An 18,320-nucleotide genomic window follows, 5' to 3' on the forward strand; every position below is an offset into this window, starting at 1 on the left:
TTTGTGTTGTAATTCTGAATTATTACTGTCATGATCTTTTGCTAATAAGTACTTGGTTTCCAATGTAGGATATGAAAGCTCTTTTTATAAGTAAATATGTAAACTAAAGCCTAATCCACTCTAAAACCTTCTTTGTTTTCCATTCTTTCACATACATGTGTTCACTCTTTAAAAATCTTTCCTGCTCATACACTGTCACTTTCACTCTCTTTCTCTGGCCTGCTGCTTTTTGTCCAAATTTAAGACTTACAGACTTAAAACCAGCATAACTGATTTTATTTTATTTTTAAATGAGACAGTTAAATGCTTTCCGCTGCTCTTCCTGAACAGTTTATTGAATTCTCTATGTTATTGCTGTATGTGGGGATGGCTGTGGGTGCGGTTTGCATCTGCACCATGGTTTAAACTGATCGAAATGGTGCTGCTGTAATCCTGCCCTGCCCTCTTCTTCAGGCTGCATGTTCCCGGCTTTCCAACATGCTGGCACTCCAGCTCTTCTGGCCCTTTGGGTGACCTGCCCTGGGCTGGCAGAATCCAACCCCACAGCTGCAGCCTGATGTCCTCAGGAACTCACTGAGGTGTCTGGTGAGGGCAGCTGCTGGCAGAGGGAAGGGCTAGGAACGAGTGCGGGGTGAGAAGAAATTTTGTGGAAAGGGAGGTGGGACTTAAGCTGAGTTGCTCTGGACTGGTGTCTGTTGTCACAAGCTGCACCTGGGATTAGGAGAGCCTCACAATATTAGCGAAGGAATTCTTCAAATGGCTTTCTGCAGATACAGGCCCAAATTAAGAAATTTAGGTTGAATGTGAAGTCAAAGGTGATGCCTGAAATCAGATTTCATGAATCTTACGACTGTGCCTTAATCGTAACATTTCCTCTTCCGCCTTTACTTGGCTGTGAGAGAGACTGGGGCAGAATCCAGATGTAGAGAAGCAACTTAAAAATGAAACCAAATGTACATAAAATATAGTTGAGACTTTATACGTAAAGACTGAAATAGAGTCAGTCTAGATAGATATAAGCTGTTTGTATGGTTTGCTACTGTGCCGGTTACAAACCTTGTCTGTCTATATTGTGTTTACCAGCTTGTCAGAGTGGTACAGTGTAGTGTTTTGGAATATGATCAAATGTTTTCCAAATAACATGACATAACGGTAATAATATTCAAGCACTAATATTTTTGTTAGATCTTTAGGTGTTTGGCAGAAGAAAAAACTATATCATGTGTTCAGATTTGATTTTCTTCTCTTTCCTGGGATTAATTTTAAGCATTTGTAAGTTTTGCTTTTTGTCAAGTCTGTACAATATGTTAGCAAGGACTGTTAATTTGCAGTTAGTCATCCTTGAATAACATGGCCAGCTGCATGCACTACAAGCTTAGCATTACCACTGCCTAGAAATCTTGTGACGACAGAAAGGTTTTTTGGTGCGTGGGTTTGGTTTTTTTGTTTGTATTTTTAGTGAGTTAGTATTTGCTGAGGTAAAATCATGCACAAAATAATTGCTGGTGAGCAGCTATGAAAATGGCTGTGAAAATGGCTGTGTGGGATCAGATCTGCTTGGAGCTAGTAGTTTTCCTTGTTTGTACGCTTATTGACTTCTCAACGAATTTTTATAGGTGTAGGGGGCAAGACTTTCTTTCCCCAAAAGCTGTACTGGCTCTTCTACAATGTGTCACATTTATAATCCTCACTGCTGGTATTCATTATTATGGTTTTTATTCTTTTGTTCAGTGTGGATGTTGGAGCTACTGCCCTGTAGCTTCAGCCCAGTAGATCCCTCTACAATCTTTGCCAAAGCGCCACATTTACTGCTTTCTGCTGCTCTGGAGATTAGACACTATATTTAATTTTTCGTCGTCTTTCAGTTTCTTTAGAATTCTTAGGAAAATAGCATCTGATCTTCGTGATTTGTTACTGGTTCTTTTGTAGATTTTGTTGTGTATTTTCTGTTGACACTTAAAAGGCATCCTTCAGTGTGTGCTGTATATAGCAGGCTGCTGCTGTGCTTCCTTCACCAAAGGCAGAAGAGTCTGTGATGACTGCTGCGCATGTGAAGCTATTCCAGCAAAGCTATTCCACCATTGTTACAAACGTGATGCTTATGCCTTAAACTGACTGATCTAAATTCCTGTCAGAATTTATAAATAGTAACTCTGAACAGGAGTTGTGCTGGGGTCATTATAGTATCAGTCATCTACAGAAAGTTTTAAGATGCAAGTGGTGCAGAAGTGGTTGAAATTCCCTTTTGAAGTAACTAAACAGAGAAAACAATGTCTGACAACATACGCTTTCAAATAAATCTAATTAAAATGGAAAAAAGTTTATTGAATTGTATTTCTAGTATTTGGCATATAACTTACCTTTAGGAATACAAAATATGGGATCTCCAGTACAGTGCAATCCTAAGATAACTTTAAACGACAGCTGCCTATGAATTAATGACTTTCTTTGTGGCAATAATCAATCACTGGTGTTTGTTTTTCTTCTCTCCACCTTCTGATTTTGATTAATGAAAATTTGTGTTCAGTTCATTTCTGGCTCAATTCTGAAGTGTTGGGTAAGTCCTATCAATGCCTTTGCTAAGTCAAGACCAAATTGTAACATGAGCAGTAAAATCAACCCTCTTACATATGAGGAAACTCTTTTAAAGCAAACTTCAAGAAATCAAATATTGTTGGTTTTGCCTACTCTGCCTCCTTTCTTTTCTCTCCATCCCACACAAATATGATATTCTTTATCTGTTTTCATTGCAAAGTGTTTATCCTAGTGCTATTACACACAGCGTATTGCATGAAAAAATGGAATTACTAGCTTATTTACTTGATTTTTTTTCTCAATTTTTTGTTGATGCATATCATTTTTTTTTATTCATGATAAATGCTTGCTAAGTGAAATTGGGCTGCTTATCTTGTTAGATAATCCAGCCATTTAGAGAAAATATGGTTGAGGCCTTTAAATCTAAAATAGAAAAAGGACTTGTACTGAAGCATAGAGTTAATTTGAAGAACTAAACAGGATTTTGTGGACATGTATCACTGGATCACCCGATGTGGTGGTGTTCATATTATTTCTTTATCCCATTTCAACTCTGGAATTTCTGTGGGCATTTACTCAAATCTTGTCTTGAAAGCAATAATTTATGAATAAGGCAAGACTATGTGTGAAAAGCCTAAGCAATAATAACTTTTTTCTCCTTTTTCATTTAGTGAACAATACATCTAAAAGTCATAGATCAGCAAAGTATGTCCAGCGTACTGGTGAGTGAGTCATTATGCTGGAGTGCGAATGAGAGCTTTTGTGTTCTGTCTAGGTGTTTTTGACATCCTTTAGAAATGCAACCTGATAGTATTCGAAGCTGATGTTTTCTTCCCCTTCCCCTGACCCCCCAAAGAGGAACGGGGCTGCTGGACCAGTGACAGCATACAAAATTTTTTTTACTGCATTTTCATTTCAAGCTTGTTGGAGAGTGACTGAGTATGGAGAAATGAGATTAGATAAATCCTTAACTAATTCAGATGCTGATTTCTCTGCTGAAGCTGTTAATAGAGATGCTGACTTTGAGCATGATTTCTGTCTTGTCAGAAGTATAATGAAGTGCCTCAGAAATGGGACCTTTTCAGAACTTAACTTGTTTCTTCCCCCTCCCCGCCATTTCATCACTGTGACCATAGCTATACATTTGTCTGTTCTTTAAAGAAATTAATTATTCTTCACGTAAAATCTCTGCTCCAACGCCTAGAACAGGCAGAGCAGGCAGGCTCTTATCTTCCTCCATTTGGCATTCAAGGAGAGGAGAGGTGACTGGTGTAGAACATGCAGCTGCTCTGGATTGCTTTCATCAGAAATAGTAACTTTGTCCTCTGAATGATTCCTTTCTGTGTCTTGCAAGTTTTAAATGAAAGAAAAAAATGTTAAAAATGATGTTGAAAAGAATCCAGAGCCTGGAATAAGTATGTGGAATGCGACTACAAAGCACTTTGTAGATAACTTACCTGTCAAGTATCTGTAGTTCATTACTACCGACACTGCATTTCTGACTGGTAAATGAAAGGCTTCATCTCTTTGACTCAGTAAAGCTTTTAATCATGTGGTTACATTTGTCCCTGTTCAACAAAGCATCTACAGAAATGTTGAAACCTCACGGAGGGGTCTCTGGGCTGGTCTTCTCCTTGTTGTGAGGGGTGCTGTTGAGCCTTCCAGGCACAACCACTGAATCTGTGGCCCACGTTTGTGCGAGCAGTGCCTTGGAAGGTGGTGAGGACCGAGCTGGTGCCTGCTGGAGTGGCTGTGCGCGCTTCTTGCGTTCGGGGACATGTCTGGTGGAACTGCACGAAGGCTGCTGTGCGGATGGACTTGTTCTCTCCACGCAGTTTTCAATTCACTAATTATTTTCAAAAATGCAACTGCTGGAATACGCTGTGAGGCCCCAGTTGAATCCCAAGCTTTAATGGTTGTGATGTTCCTGTCTGGCTGGGTGCAGCACTCCTGGGTCTCCCCCTCTCAGCTCTACCTGGGACCTGAGGAAGGACACCCACGCCTCCTCCTCCCTGCCTAGCCAGCGGGAGTTCCCTCCCTGCCTGGCAGCGCACTTACCTCCTCCTAAAAGCAAATGAAACACAGAAGGGTTTTTTTCCCCTAGTTGTGACTTCAAGAAACATTTCCTGCTATAATCAGCGAAAGGAACTAATTGGAAGGGCTTGTTTCTAGTCTTTTAGTGCCTGTAGTTAAAGCGCACGTTCGTCTTGGTGTCGGTGGAGGAGCGAGTTCAATTCCCATTTCCCAAATGGGACAGGAGGGTCACTTTCCCCAGGCGGTGCCTGTGCCATTCGCCATGCGGACAGTGGGTGGTGCTGTTGTTCCAAGTAATCTCGTGCAGGCGATGGTGGTGCTCAAGATTATCTCATTCTCTCTCAAATCACTTGCTTAATGGTTTTTGGTTGGTTGTTTGGGTTTTTTTTAACTTTTTTTTTTTTTTTCAGATTGCTTTCTCCGGTGTCCTCGACCTAGAGCATAGGTCAGATAATTCAATTGTTTTGCTGTTATACTTTCAGAATCTTTTCATATAATCTGTTTTCAGTATAAAATGAGAAAGCACTGATGTGTGGGGAATAATGAACAATATATTAGAAACAGAAGCTGGGTTTATGCACATGACATTTTAAATGTTGAACGTTTACCTTCTACAGTCTGAACATACGCAATATCCACTATTCCTCCCCAGTCACAGTTGTGAGAAGTTAGAAAATAGATTTTTGTTAAACTTGTTCATTTAAAATTTATGAGTTTAGTGGAACAGATTTGGCTGTGCAGTATTACATTATATACAGAGATTTCTAACTTCCAGTCCCTGAGTTACTACCATGTTTTAGTAAGCCTTTAGAAAGTAGCTGTGTAATTAGCAGGAAAAAATCATTACTCTTAGAGAGCAGAAATGAAAGTGAATTTTTGATTTTTATTATAATTTTTTTTTTTAAATTTCAGCCAGTTGTGGTAATAGGGATGGCAATTGTACGATTTGATGACAAACTCTCAGAGCAGGAAAGAGGAAGGATGCCATAAGACACAGACTAATCTAGTCTGCTACTGCAAGAAAGCTTTGGCCATTTTTTCCTATGGGCTGCTTTTGTCTGAGGAATTGTATGCCTGATTTCCTTCTGTCAGATCTAGCTGCTAATCAGCTAGAGCAGAGCTGCTGATCCATGTCCCAGCATAACTTCTGGAGAGCTTTTGATGCATAGAGGAAAAACATCTATCTCCTACCAGAAGGAGCAGTAAAATAAACATCATCGGGTTTTTCTGCAGTTTCTTAGTGGGTGCTCTAGATTTGAGGAGATAAATGCTGTGATATTCTGGGTATGCAAAAGTTTCAGCTCAGGATCACAACAGTAGTATTTAGCATTTATCTTCCATTGATATTTATGGGAAATGGACTCCTAAATTCTCCTGGATCTAGAGCATGTGCTAATAGAATTTCACTCGTGGAATAGTCTAATAGTTTTAACTTTTTGGCTACTTCTAGTCTTAATTTCAATAGGAAGCAGTATTGTAGAACAAGAGGTCCAAGTCTTGGTCATTCTTCTACACACATCTACGAAGTGTGTCATGACAGTGAGGTAACCTGAAGGAAGAAAAGAAAGGCAACCTGTGTGGGTGGTTATGTCCACACACCTTGAAATAAAGTTACTTTCCTCTTACCCTTCCTGTTCTGAAAGCCTCCTTCAGTAATAACAGGCTCCAGGCTGCATATAGTGAGGCCTGAAAGGCACAATAGCATCTCTGAAATCTAGTGAAAATGTCATTAGAAGTCTTATTAGTTGCCAAGTATTCATCCCATCTTATGTTCTTTCACACTGACTGCTTTGTCTTTGTATGCGGAAATATTACATCGGTGAAATTACTCTGCAGATGCCTTTAAAGCTTCATTAATTATGTTTTACCTTTTTATCTGTGCTCGCCCTTCTGGCATTTTATATTTACCTTCAAAAACTATTTACTTACAAAAAACACGGATGGAGGAAATTAAGAGTTTATGGATCCTGACTATGCTGGCACCACAAAGTGAGTATGAATACTAAAGAACCAAAACAAGTGCATTAATTTTTACTGTGTTTCAGCAAAGGCAGCTTAGAAGTAGAACTGACTTTACAGTGTTGCCATCCACTGCTGGTAACAAATAAACTCAGTAAGCCAGCATTTAATCACAGCTTACACTTTTATTGTATTCGCCATCTCAGTAGCACTGCTTGCATTATATGCAGACCCATATGTAGACTTCACTTGAAATGGTCTCTCTCAGGTTGTTCCTTACCAGACACAGCCAAAATTTTCCTTTGCAATGATGTAGAGAAGAATGAGACTGGGTTTGGTGTCCCCTGCCCTTGTCCTCCTGGTTTATGTTAAGGTTTTTAAGCATTTAATGGATCCTGTTATTTTCAGGTAATCTAACTTGCTGCTTCATGAAGAGCATATGATATGCAGTGATTGTCCTGTACAGCTGGGTATAAAACATCTGTTAACCTTAAGGATATAATATAACAGCCACCTCGTAATGGCATTTGCAGTGAGTAAAAATATACTGACATCCATCAAAGACATCCTCTGGCTAAAGGAAAAAAAAAAACAGTCAAAACAATGGCTTAATTATTTAACCTGTTTTGCTTTGGCTCAGAACCCACTGTGTCACCTTCACTCAAAGCTGATGTATCTTAATCTGTCTCTTTCTCTCTGTCTGATCTGTCTTACTAGGCTCTTCTGTTGCAGAGTTGGATCCAAGCAGCCCTCCCAGCATGTGTGATTCAAGATAACACTGCATTTAAACAAAAGATAACTTGTCACAGTTTGCTTCAGTCCAGATGCAGGTAGAGCCCTGATGTTATTGCGGCGTTTAAGCTATATATGCTGCTTAGAGACCAAAAGGACACAGGGACTGCTGCTGAGAAGAAAAATGAGGAGGAATGAGAGAAGACTGCCAACTGATAAATGACCAGGAGAAGAGGAGGAGTCATTATTTACTGCCAGAGGCCCCCAGCAACATTGCCAGGTAGTAAGTTTAGAAAAAAAATGAAAGGAAAAAAATTTCACATGACAAGATTAAGTCAAGGAACTTGCAGTTACATGGTACTCTGGAGACCACGGCTATAAATGACACTTAAAACATAAAAAGACGAGTTTGTGCAGATAGGTCCGTTGGTAGGTTTTAAACCAGATACAGTGACCCGCTCACGCTGTTCCCAGCTGCTTTTTCTGGGAGCTAGCAGGGAGCCCTGCACTTGTTCTGTTTCTGATGCTCTTTCATGACTGTTGCTGCTGGCAACCGGTTACCGGATTAAATGGCCCATCTTCTGACCCAGGTGGCAGCTTTTATTTTTTTCCCCCTCTTAACTCCTTGGCTAGCAGTTTGTCTTCCCCATGGCTGCCTGCTAAGTCACATGTTAAACAAGCAAAATATTCCCGTAAGACTTTCTCTACACAAGCAAGTGCTGCATTTGTCAGGAGGTTATTAATTAATGGCCTCTTGGGAGTGACCTTGATGAATGCCTAGATGAGCTGAAGTGATTCAGTGGAGACCACCGTCTGTCAGGAGTGCTGTAGATGTGGCTCGTTCTGCCTTGGGGAGGGGAGAAGACAGGGCAGTGTTTCTCAACATATTTTAATTGAAGACTCACCTAAACCTATTTGGGGAAAAAAAAACCCAATGAAAATGAAGGACAGCTTTGAACACGCATCTCTTTCTCCCCCTGGTCCCCTCCCATTTTATTCCTTTGCATGGGGGGTGTGTGTGTCTGTAGATGAATGAGACCTTTCTACTAAGTGTTTGCAGTGGTTTGTTGGGCTGTATGGTGTTATCTGTAAAATACCACTGACTGCTCGAGGGCCCTACCTCTTCCGTGGTGTGAAGGGGAGAAAAAAAAAATCCAGTGGCCCATCTATTGCAGTGCAAAGATGGTGGTGGGAGGTACATGCGTGTGTCAGTCTCATGTGAGCATCTACAGTGTCTGGACACTGACTCTTAACCCTTCAGTCCATCTTTCCCCGAGCTCATTTGCAGGGCTGAATGCAGCGTTGTAGTTTTCTTACTGTTCACAAAGTGCACTAATTGTAGTCTCACTACTAGTTTTTTCAAAACTGTACTGAACTGAAAGAGGTAAGTAGTGTGACTGCCTTCTCTCTTTTTTCCTTTCTGGATACAGCAGGAAACATTTGAGTTCTGAAGGGGTTTTGTTTTAAGCAGACCTCTGCCAGTTGCTAGTCTCAGAAACAACAGATGAGGAGGAGTATCCCACCCCACTGCACTCTCATCCAGGGCTTGTGGTTGCCAAATACTGATGGTCAGTAAAGATCTGATGTCAACAGAAGCAGGTCTGTTTCTTTCTTTTTCTTGTTTACACATTTCAGAATGCCCACAGCTCTCAGTGTAGGACACTGAACTTGCTCAGTGTCTAATGGATGGGCCTATAACAACCACCCTAGGGTATAAATGGATAGACTAAATTCTACTTACAACTGCCAATGGGAACAGCCACATTTATTTTTGGCCACGCCCATGCTAAAAGCTGTAACTGTTCCTGTGCAGCTGCATTCCCTTCTTTCTCCATGGGCTGATTGCTCAAGGACATGTTTACTGTTGAAGGCCTGACAGTTGAACAGTTTGGGTTGTGAACTCTCTTCTTTGAGGTTGTCAACTCAGCTCCCCCAGTAACAGCGAGGTTAAGGTCAGTCAGCAGTATAGAGCTTTTGAAGCCTCCTGAGGCAGAAGACTTGTTATTTTTAAAATAAGAGCATTAAACTGATAGATATGAGAGTTGTAGTGTAAGAGGAGTGATATTCGTGTAGACAGAAGTGTCTTCTTTCAGTATTGGTTGGTTTGGCTTTAGGGTATTCGTCATAGTCAGTACTGAGAGCACCTAAAGGTATCATTACAGCAGATTGGTTTAATACAGTCAAGTTTACACTGGACCATATAAAAGTATGCTTTATTTTTCCCCCACATTGTAACCACCGTTTCAAACAGAAACAGAAACTGGTACAGAGGCTCTGAGGACTCCATGGTTGAGTGCAACTGTAATTGACTGGCAACCCGAGAGAGACTTCGGATTTCAAAATCAAAGCAGAAAATGATTTTAAGAATCAGTGAAATAAATGAGTGACTGTGATCCTGGTAGGTTTGAAAGAATAATAACTGTGTGTTTGAGCTGCAGCTGGATCACGTGCTGATGCGCTCCTGTGTTTGTTGGTGGAAAACCCACGGACAATCCCTGCCATTATCCTGCAGTAGGCTGATGTTATTGTGAAAGTCTTCTTCAGTCTTCTGTATTTCCTTCTGAAGGTGTGGCTACCTGCATTTTCATCCTTTCCTCCAAATTTGTGCTTTCTCTGTTGCTAGTTGGGGTTTGGCATTGATTGTGTTTAATAAGAAGAAACACACAATTGTTTGAACAGGTACACTGTAAAGGAGGAGCGGAGACGACATTTTACTGGTAACGTTATGTATAATTAGCTGAACTTTTAATTTAATAGCTGTAGTTTTAATTGCTTTAGAGATGCACTGGCAACTTCAGAACATGATATCACTGAAGGGAACCTTTAAGTTACAGATAGTCCAGAAAATGTCAGTCGAACGATGCAGTCAGGCAGATGCAGAAAAAAATGTAAATACTGAAAATCGACAATGAAGCTGCTTAAATGCAGCTTAATATCTGGTTTTGGGCATGCCCAGAAATGCACCGCTCCTGTCCTAGCTCATTCAGCTCTCCCGCTGAAACCTAAATGGAATTTGCAACAAAGATGTTCAGATGTTTCTTTATCTATCTGCATAACCCATGAGAGAGACTTTCCCAAATGAAAATTGAATTTTGTCATTTTTGTAGTTGCAAAAATGGAAGCAAAAGCCTAAGTATCCTGTCCAGGTTCAAGACAGCAACGCAGTGATGCTTTCCCCCTTTCTGGCGTCACGGTTATTAAACCAACAAAATGCTCAGAACGCTAGAGAAATGTGAATTGATGACTCGTGGGGTGGCAGTATTGTCTGTGAATTGCTAGTGGTCGTATGTCACGTGGGAACTCTGATTGGAAGGAAGGAAGATGTAAGGTTTTGTCATCTTGTCCATCATTTTAATGGCAATACTGTTATGCATAGATGAGAGAGAACTACTGAGCTGGAAAATATACCGAACTGATACTTTTTCTGCATGAAGTCTTATTCAGCTGTTGACTCACTTTTGGCATCGGTTCATCTGACTTTATTATGATATGTAATTTAGTTCCTTCTATGTAATATACTTAATAGAGCTTGATAAAGCTAAATGGATATTCTGCTTTATGGATCTCTGCTGTATACAACTGGAGAGAGATCTTAGCTAAGTGTTGAATAAACCCATAAATCCCTCAACAGCAAATTCTATAAATGCTTATCTTTTGACATGTTTTTCCCAGCAGAAGGGGGTCTTGAAAATAGGGCATAAGGACAGGGTTTCCTTAGAAAATTACTGACTGGTAGAAGTCGCTCTGTGCTAAATGTGGAAAAATAGCAGAGAGGCAGAGAATAGCTTTCTCTGTCTGTGTCTGACAGGGACCTGCATCATTGGTGTCGGTATCACTGCTCTCACAGACGGTACAAGTTCTTGTTTTGATGTTAGTGGTGAGCTCTGAAGCTGTGAGGACAGATGGAGGTGCTCTAAGAAGAAATCGTGCTCCTTAAGTTATTCAGGCTTCAGAACTTGCCAGAATATCCTACAGGAGATTTCAATAGCACATTGATTGGTAGAAATCAGACCTTAACAGAGTACTGTAGGTGTTATACAGGTGCTGTACAATTTCAGGTGCAGACTGCGATAGAGCACATCTAACAAGATGATACAACCTGTTAATGACATGAACATTACTGAGAATGAGGTCACGTGGGATAAATGTGTGGCTTCTAACAACATGCTTGAACAAGCTATTTCAGTAAAATGCTTTTGCAAGCTGTCTTAAATTACTCTTTCCTTAGATACCATTACCATTTGGGCACCAATTTTGTTACAAAATAAAAACTACCTGCTGCTTTTCCTCCACTTCCTCTGGGCTGGAGGAGCAGGGCGGTGGTGTCTCCTGCCCTGGGGCTCTGGGGTGGGTGGTGGTGCCTCCAGGCCACCAGCCCCACCAAGGCCCCTCCTCAGTGCTACTGTGGGGCTGCCTCTTGGCTCCCTCCACCAGGGCTGCAGGCTTTCCCTGTGGTGAATCTGCCAGCCTTGTCCTTCCCACCCTGGAGCTGTCTCTTCTCTGTGGCAATTTTCTGGGCTGTAGAGATACTTGGAACCTTCCTCTCTGCCCAAAATCGCACCCTGTAGTTTACTTCACTTACTGGGAGTTCAGGCACAGTGCTTTCTGCCTCATCTAGTTGTTGGCATCAGAACACTGAACAGCCAGGAAAAATTATCTCAAATGTGATGATGACTTTTAAAATCTGTGAGAATCTGTGGCTGCGTCTATAGCAGCAACTTCCTCAGAGTAATTGAGAGCAGAAATTTAGCCTGCAGCAACTGCAGTTCCTCCCGACTTCGCTATGATTTGGGTCCCTCCGGCAAATTCACATTTAAATAATCACATGAAATACAAATGTGACTTTGCTTGAAAAGATAAATGCAGATAATCAATAAGGCCTTTCCTGGCTGATGGTTGAATTCAATTTCTTTGCTATGACTTCTAATATGCAGTCACAATTTACATTTTAAAGAGATTTTAGGCTGTAACACAACATTCTTATTCTAATATATGACTTTTTCCAGGACCTGCAGAGAAGAATGACTGAAAGAAATGAGGGAAGAGATGGGAAGTCATGAAAACAGTGAAAGAAAAGAGGAGACCTGGAATACGTTAACTTTTGTATGGGGTTGGCAGTCACGTATCAAGGAATATCAGGCGCATCTGTTTTTTGGGGGAGCGTGACTACTCTGTCATCAGGTGCCTCCAGGTTAATCAGCCTGACAACCATATCCTGAAGCCACAAAAATGAGGTAGGAGCACAGAATGCACTGCAGCATGTCCCAAAGTGGCTGTAAGGAGAGGAGTAGGCAGCATGAGGACCTGGTGCTGGTAAATCCGACGCGTGTGAGAAGGGTATGTGTAGCAATCTCTCAATGGGTTTACACCGCAGGGGGAACTAAAGGAGAAAGGTGGCACCCTTGGCAGGCTATTGAGTAGCCAGGAGGAGGGAAGGGTCAAGGAAGAGCTTTGCCTTCCAAAAACAGAGCTGAGAAAGCAAGCCAGAAAGGACGATCCCATATTACTTTGTGGCAGTCTCACTCTCAAAATGTATTTCCAATGTCAGCATTGAACAAGACAGCTGCTTTATTTTGAGAGGTTTTCTGGGCAGAGGGTATAAAAACATTAATGCATGCATTTACTTGATGGTCTGAAAAAATATGGTTGAATAATGAATTAAATTTGTGTGTTTTGTTTTGGTAATTGTAATGTGTATTCCACTCCAGTAGTCTTGAGTTCCAGTGGCATACATAAGGCTGTACGGTGGTACCACAAGAGGCTTATGTTCTTTAGCTTACAACTTTCTGGAACTTTGAAAAAGAAATAATTTAATGGCTGACAGATCTTTAGCCTGCTCTGTGAAACACAGCTCAATAAATAAGTATAGAGGAAAAATGTGAGGGAGACTTCAGTGGAGATTAAGGAAAGGTGGTATTGCTTTGAATGAAAAACATTAGGAGGTATTGTTTTTTCTAGATTGTAATATAAAAACAGCTGAAACAAACGCTCAGAAAATGAATTGCTGACATGCTGGTACAATGTAGTATGAGCAAGATTAAATTAAAATTTATGATTAAATTTACATAAATTAATACAGTATATATTAAGAAAACTCTAGGAAATCAAGGACTGAAGTTTTCCTTCATAATGTAAAATAAAACCCCCAAACACAGAACATGGTACCCTTGGGCTATTTAATTTCTTCTGTATACCAAGGATTGGGAAAAGACCTTTTTTCTTGCAATTTTTTAGTTTGTCTTAATTTATATTTCTTCAGTAAAGGTCTGGGTTTGCTTTTTTTTGGGGGGGTGTTGAGGAGTGTGTTTGGTTGGGTTTTTTTTTCTCTTTCCAGAATTTAGATGAGGCAAATAGAAGTCTCATGGAAATAAAAACAAAAGGCTGAGAGATTTGTTGCTGGCTGAAATTAAACTGAACCAGAATTTAGCTGGTGAATTAGTCACTCAGTAGACTACAGCAAATTAGTTTGTTAGTTTGGATATATCTGAACAGACGATTCTTAGAATTCTTGGCCTGATTTTATGGTAAACTTCTGCAGAGTTAATTAATTGTTATCGTTTATTGAAGAGTGAGCTCACGATCTCTGTAAGAGAAGGCTTGAAGCAATGGTTTTGCACAGAAAAAACTTGTGCTAATGGCATAAATGCAAAATGACTTTATGATCTGTAGCAGAGTTATTGAATGCCAGTTGATTCACAAGACTACAATTTAAGAATCCAAAAGGCTGAAAAAGGAATAATTAAACAGAAAAGCTATGAGAAAATGCATGTAAAATTGCTTGAGTCATGTCTTACTGCTGAAGGCAGGCTGATTTGAATCTTGGAGCTAATTGGCACTCAAGAGCTGTGTTCCCTGCAGGGTGCCTCAATGGCATTATGCTGTGTTGAGCAGTCACCGCAACAACAGATCAATGGGTAAATTTGAAGTCTTATTTGACAGAGAGGTCTGTAGCTTTGCCTTTGCTATGCACGAAGGATGAGTTCCTGTGTTAAACAGTGAAATCTATTGATTCACTTAATGGATCTGATGAGTTTGAGCTAAGTTTGCAAAGAAACCCGAGTGATGAGGATGGTATTCGAATCTGCAAGACTCCTATGCATCTAGACGTGGGGAAGGTCAGCGTGTGCTTCTCCGTGACAGCATGCTGAGCGGGAGCTGGCTAACTGGTGGTAGGGAATCCCAGAGAGAGGGGTGTATCTGAAACCTTGCAGCATTAAGAGTTTTGTCCCCTGAATCTGGACTGGAGTCTGGTGCGTTTTGGAGAAAAGATTGAAATGTATAACTTGGTACCCTCTCCTCCAAGTGAGGACTCAAGTCACTGTTTTGTTGAAAACCAGATGAATCCCAGTTTTAAAGAAGATATCACATTTATATGACCTTGAAGTAGTTAAAATTTTGTGCAGCAGAGGGAAAACCTTCATTCAATTTCTTTGTGCAGCTATATTTGTGTTTGTAACATCTGAACCCAAAAGCATCTCTCTTCTCAAGAGCAGTGAAATGGATCTCACTCTTTGATTTATCTAAGGCTTTTGTTTACTGTGGAAAGCTATATGTAGAAGCGGAAAATGGCTTCCTGGATGTAAACTGGGGCTAATAGCTTTCTAGAGCTTTTGCGTTTTGCCAGTATATTCTGTAAAATACTGTTTGTCGGATACAACATGAGAAGCACTTTGGATTTCTGGAGCTTTAAAAGGAAAGGCACAGTAAATGCCTCTTGTCTGTGTTCCTTGATTCTATATATGATCTGCTTCTGATCTGCTTTTCAATTACTTTTTCAGTGATTTGGATAGTGGACCCCTATTCAGTGAATTAGCTTGTCATGAAGCAGCCGGAAGCTTGAAGACTTTCTGTTAGATGTCTTGTTTAAAATGCCATTTCTATCTGCAATATGGACTACACAAAAAAATCAGCAAAAGCTTCATACTAGCCTAGCTTACAGTCTGTGCTGATATAACCCTCCTCATAATAACAAGGGACCTGTCCTGCTGAGAGTTTGTATGTATATCACAGTGCTATTGTTTTTTCTTATTCTACTGAGCAAGACTCTGAAGGTTTTTTTCCTATTTTATAAAATATTAGGCATTTACCAAGACATAGGAAGACGTAAGGGAAGCTGACATGTGAGAAGACAAAGCAGCACATATGCATGGACTAAATCCACGTTCTCCTGCCCATTTCTTTTTTTCTAGGACTGCTTTGAAGCCTCTCAGGTACATTCTTATCCTCTTTGTCTTACATCCTGCCTCAGTGTTGCAGCCAACCTGCTCTGCTGGTCCTTTTATGCCTGTTTTTCATTCAGGATGAAGCCCTTAGGCAGGGAGACAGGAATGTTGTAAAATGTTTAGTGGTGGAGCCCCAGCTATACCACCCCACATACACTATGGCATTTCAGGGCACAGCAGGGTTTGGCATGCAGTCAGCTTGTCCCTGCTGGTTGCAGTGGCTGCAGCTGCCATCTGCACAGTGCAGAGGAGATGGCGTATTACCTTCCGGTTCCGAACAGAATCTCTTGCTTTGCCCATTTATTCACTGCCCTAAGTCTTCATGCAGCAGTTGTGGATTCATTGCTTTTTTCGTTTGCTCTTTTCAACTGGATCTCAAGAAAATTCTGCTCTGCAGAGTTTCCAGCCTTCCCTTTCACCGTCCATCCTATCTGTAGGTACATGGCTTAATTCCTAAAGATCTAATACACTCTTCCTTTCCCACCTGCCCAATTCCCCTGTGGGAAGAATGACTCAGACACCATGAGCTATTTGCTGATCAGCTGAATTTCAATGTCTTCTATGCGGAGGGAAGATTCATTTTCATCCCTCTATTGCAGGCTTCTTGCACTGTCCTCTGATCACCCGCTACTCGTTTGGTAAGACAAAATAGACACAAATAACAAGGTATTCCATAAACAGTAGACTGAAGTCAAGTTTCCTGTGAACTTGTACTGTTGTCCCCAGAATAAACTCTAGCTTTTCATATTCCTGATGGCTGTACCACTATCTCAACAATATCTTATGTTCCTCCTTCGTGCTCTCTTGGTACCTCTGCTGTCTTCCATCTACTAGCTGGGCAAGGGGCATCATGTGCTCTGGTTGCTTCTGACTGTGTGACTGCTCAGCGTGTGTGAATGTTTATATATACTTTGAAATATGTAGAAATATGATTAGCTTTGAGACCTCGCTCTATCAAACCTATCTGATGTTGGCTCAGTTGTTTCAAAAGTTATGGCAGGTTTGGGAGAAGGTGGCAACGAACAACAGACAAACACATGATGTGGCATTGCATGGTTTATGCCTCATTTCCACAGGGATAGCAATAAAACTGCTTTTTGGTATACATCTACAAAGATTTGTAGGTGGACAAGCTTACAATATTTACCTGGTCTTTGATCTTGCATTAAATTTACATTGAAAGGAAGCTTTGAAGGTCATATAGTCCAACCCAGGAGTAGCTTTAAAGTTAGGTCAGGTTGTTCAGGGATTTGTCCAGCTGAGTTTTGTATATCTCCAAGAATATCCTGCAGCTTTGCTGAACAGTCTGTTCCAGTGCTTAACTGCTGTCACTGTAAATATTTTTTTCTTATGGCTAGTCAGAATTTTCCTTGCTGCAGCTTGTGCCTATTTGTATTAATCTCTGCTTTTAAATCTCTTTTACTCCAAAAATCGGTGATTACTGTGTGAAGAGTAGCGAGAGGAAGAGCTTTACACTGAGACCGAGGTAGGGGAGGAGATACTGAAGTGGTCCCAGGCCAGTGGCAGAGGGGAGCTGGAACCCTCCTCTTATCACCCTTCTGGGGGTGTTTCCCATATGAAAGAGGGAGGAAATTCTGCTGGAGAGGAAAGGAAAGAGCAGGAGCTGAAAAAGGAGGGAAGAGATAGTGGTTAGAAAAAGTGGAGATTATCAAAGGATGAAAGAATGGGAATAGGATTCTACAAAGCACAAGCAGAGTGGGGAAAGGAAGACGGGGGGGAGAGAAAGCCACTAAATATTATAAGAGCATGCAGAAACAGTTGAAGAGCAGGAGAGCAAACTCTAACTTTGGATTCTTTATTATGCTATTACAAATAAAAACATTTCATTGGCTGTGAGCAAATGCTATGAAAAAATGGCTTATTTCTAGTGAAAAGCAAAACAATTAAACAATTTTGCTTAAAAAATAAGTAAATAGAGAGATTTGATTAAGGAAACAGAAATCCATAAAATATAAGTAGGAAATGTGGTTGTAAAACTGGGGTGAGGTCTGTAAGGTGTCATCCTGTGCTCACGTTTGCACACTGTCTCTCTTGCTCTAATCTTGTCCCCTTTAGTTTTGGTTATGATGCCATAGTCTTTATATAGGTCACTTTAAATGATAGCTTTGAGTTGTCTTTAAGGCATTTTTGACTCCAAGCTTTCTGAAATGGAATAAATTCTGGAAGAAGTTTAAAAGAATCAGACTAAGTAATTCCAGATTTTGAAACAGGGAAAACTTAATACTAAAGAAAAAGGGATCAATCAATCCCATTTCTCCAATCTCCTCCCTGCTGCTGTGTGGGGACCTAATTCAGGATTTTATATATGAGCTTGCAACTGCTTAGAGGCAGAAAAAATAGTTCATACTTTTTACTGGAATAAATTAATGCTTGCTTTCTTAGCTGTCACAATTTTATGGATGCCACATAAAGGTGTGAGTAATATTTTAATAATGGCACGGTAGGAGAAAATGGTGAGAGGTATGGTGGTGACAATTTCATGTGTATTCTGAAAATGCTCTTACTGTAAGAAGGGAAGAAGCTGCTTTTTGACCCCCACATCAGTGTGACGTCTTCAAAAAGGTCTGGCTGAGTCTTTGTTTTTCTTTACGTGAACAAAGGTGTCAACTGCAAAAATGTCAATAAGTTCTTTCTCTTGCTTCATATTGGCTGACTATAAGCCAAGCTTCAGTAAGCATTATTAATGAATAGAGAGAAATGGCTTGGTGTGTATCCAAAGCAGATTGCAAATAACGATGAACATTTTATTTTATTTTCTCTGCTTGAATTTAATTAAATAAATTTTCACAAATTCGTGCAGATTCCCATAATGAAACT

The sequence above is a fragment of the Charadrius vociferus genome, unplaced genomic scaffold, assembly GCF_000708025.1.
Source record: "Charadrius vociferus isolate BGI_N301 unplaced genomic scaffold, ASM70802v2 scaffold806, whole genome shotgun sequence".
Taxonomy (NCBI): Eukaryota; Metazoa; Chordata; class Aves; order Charadriiformes; family Charadriidae; genus Charadrius; species Charadrius vociferus.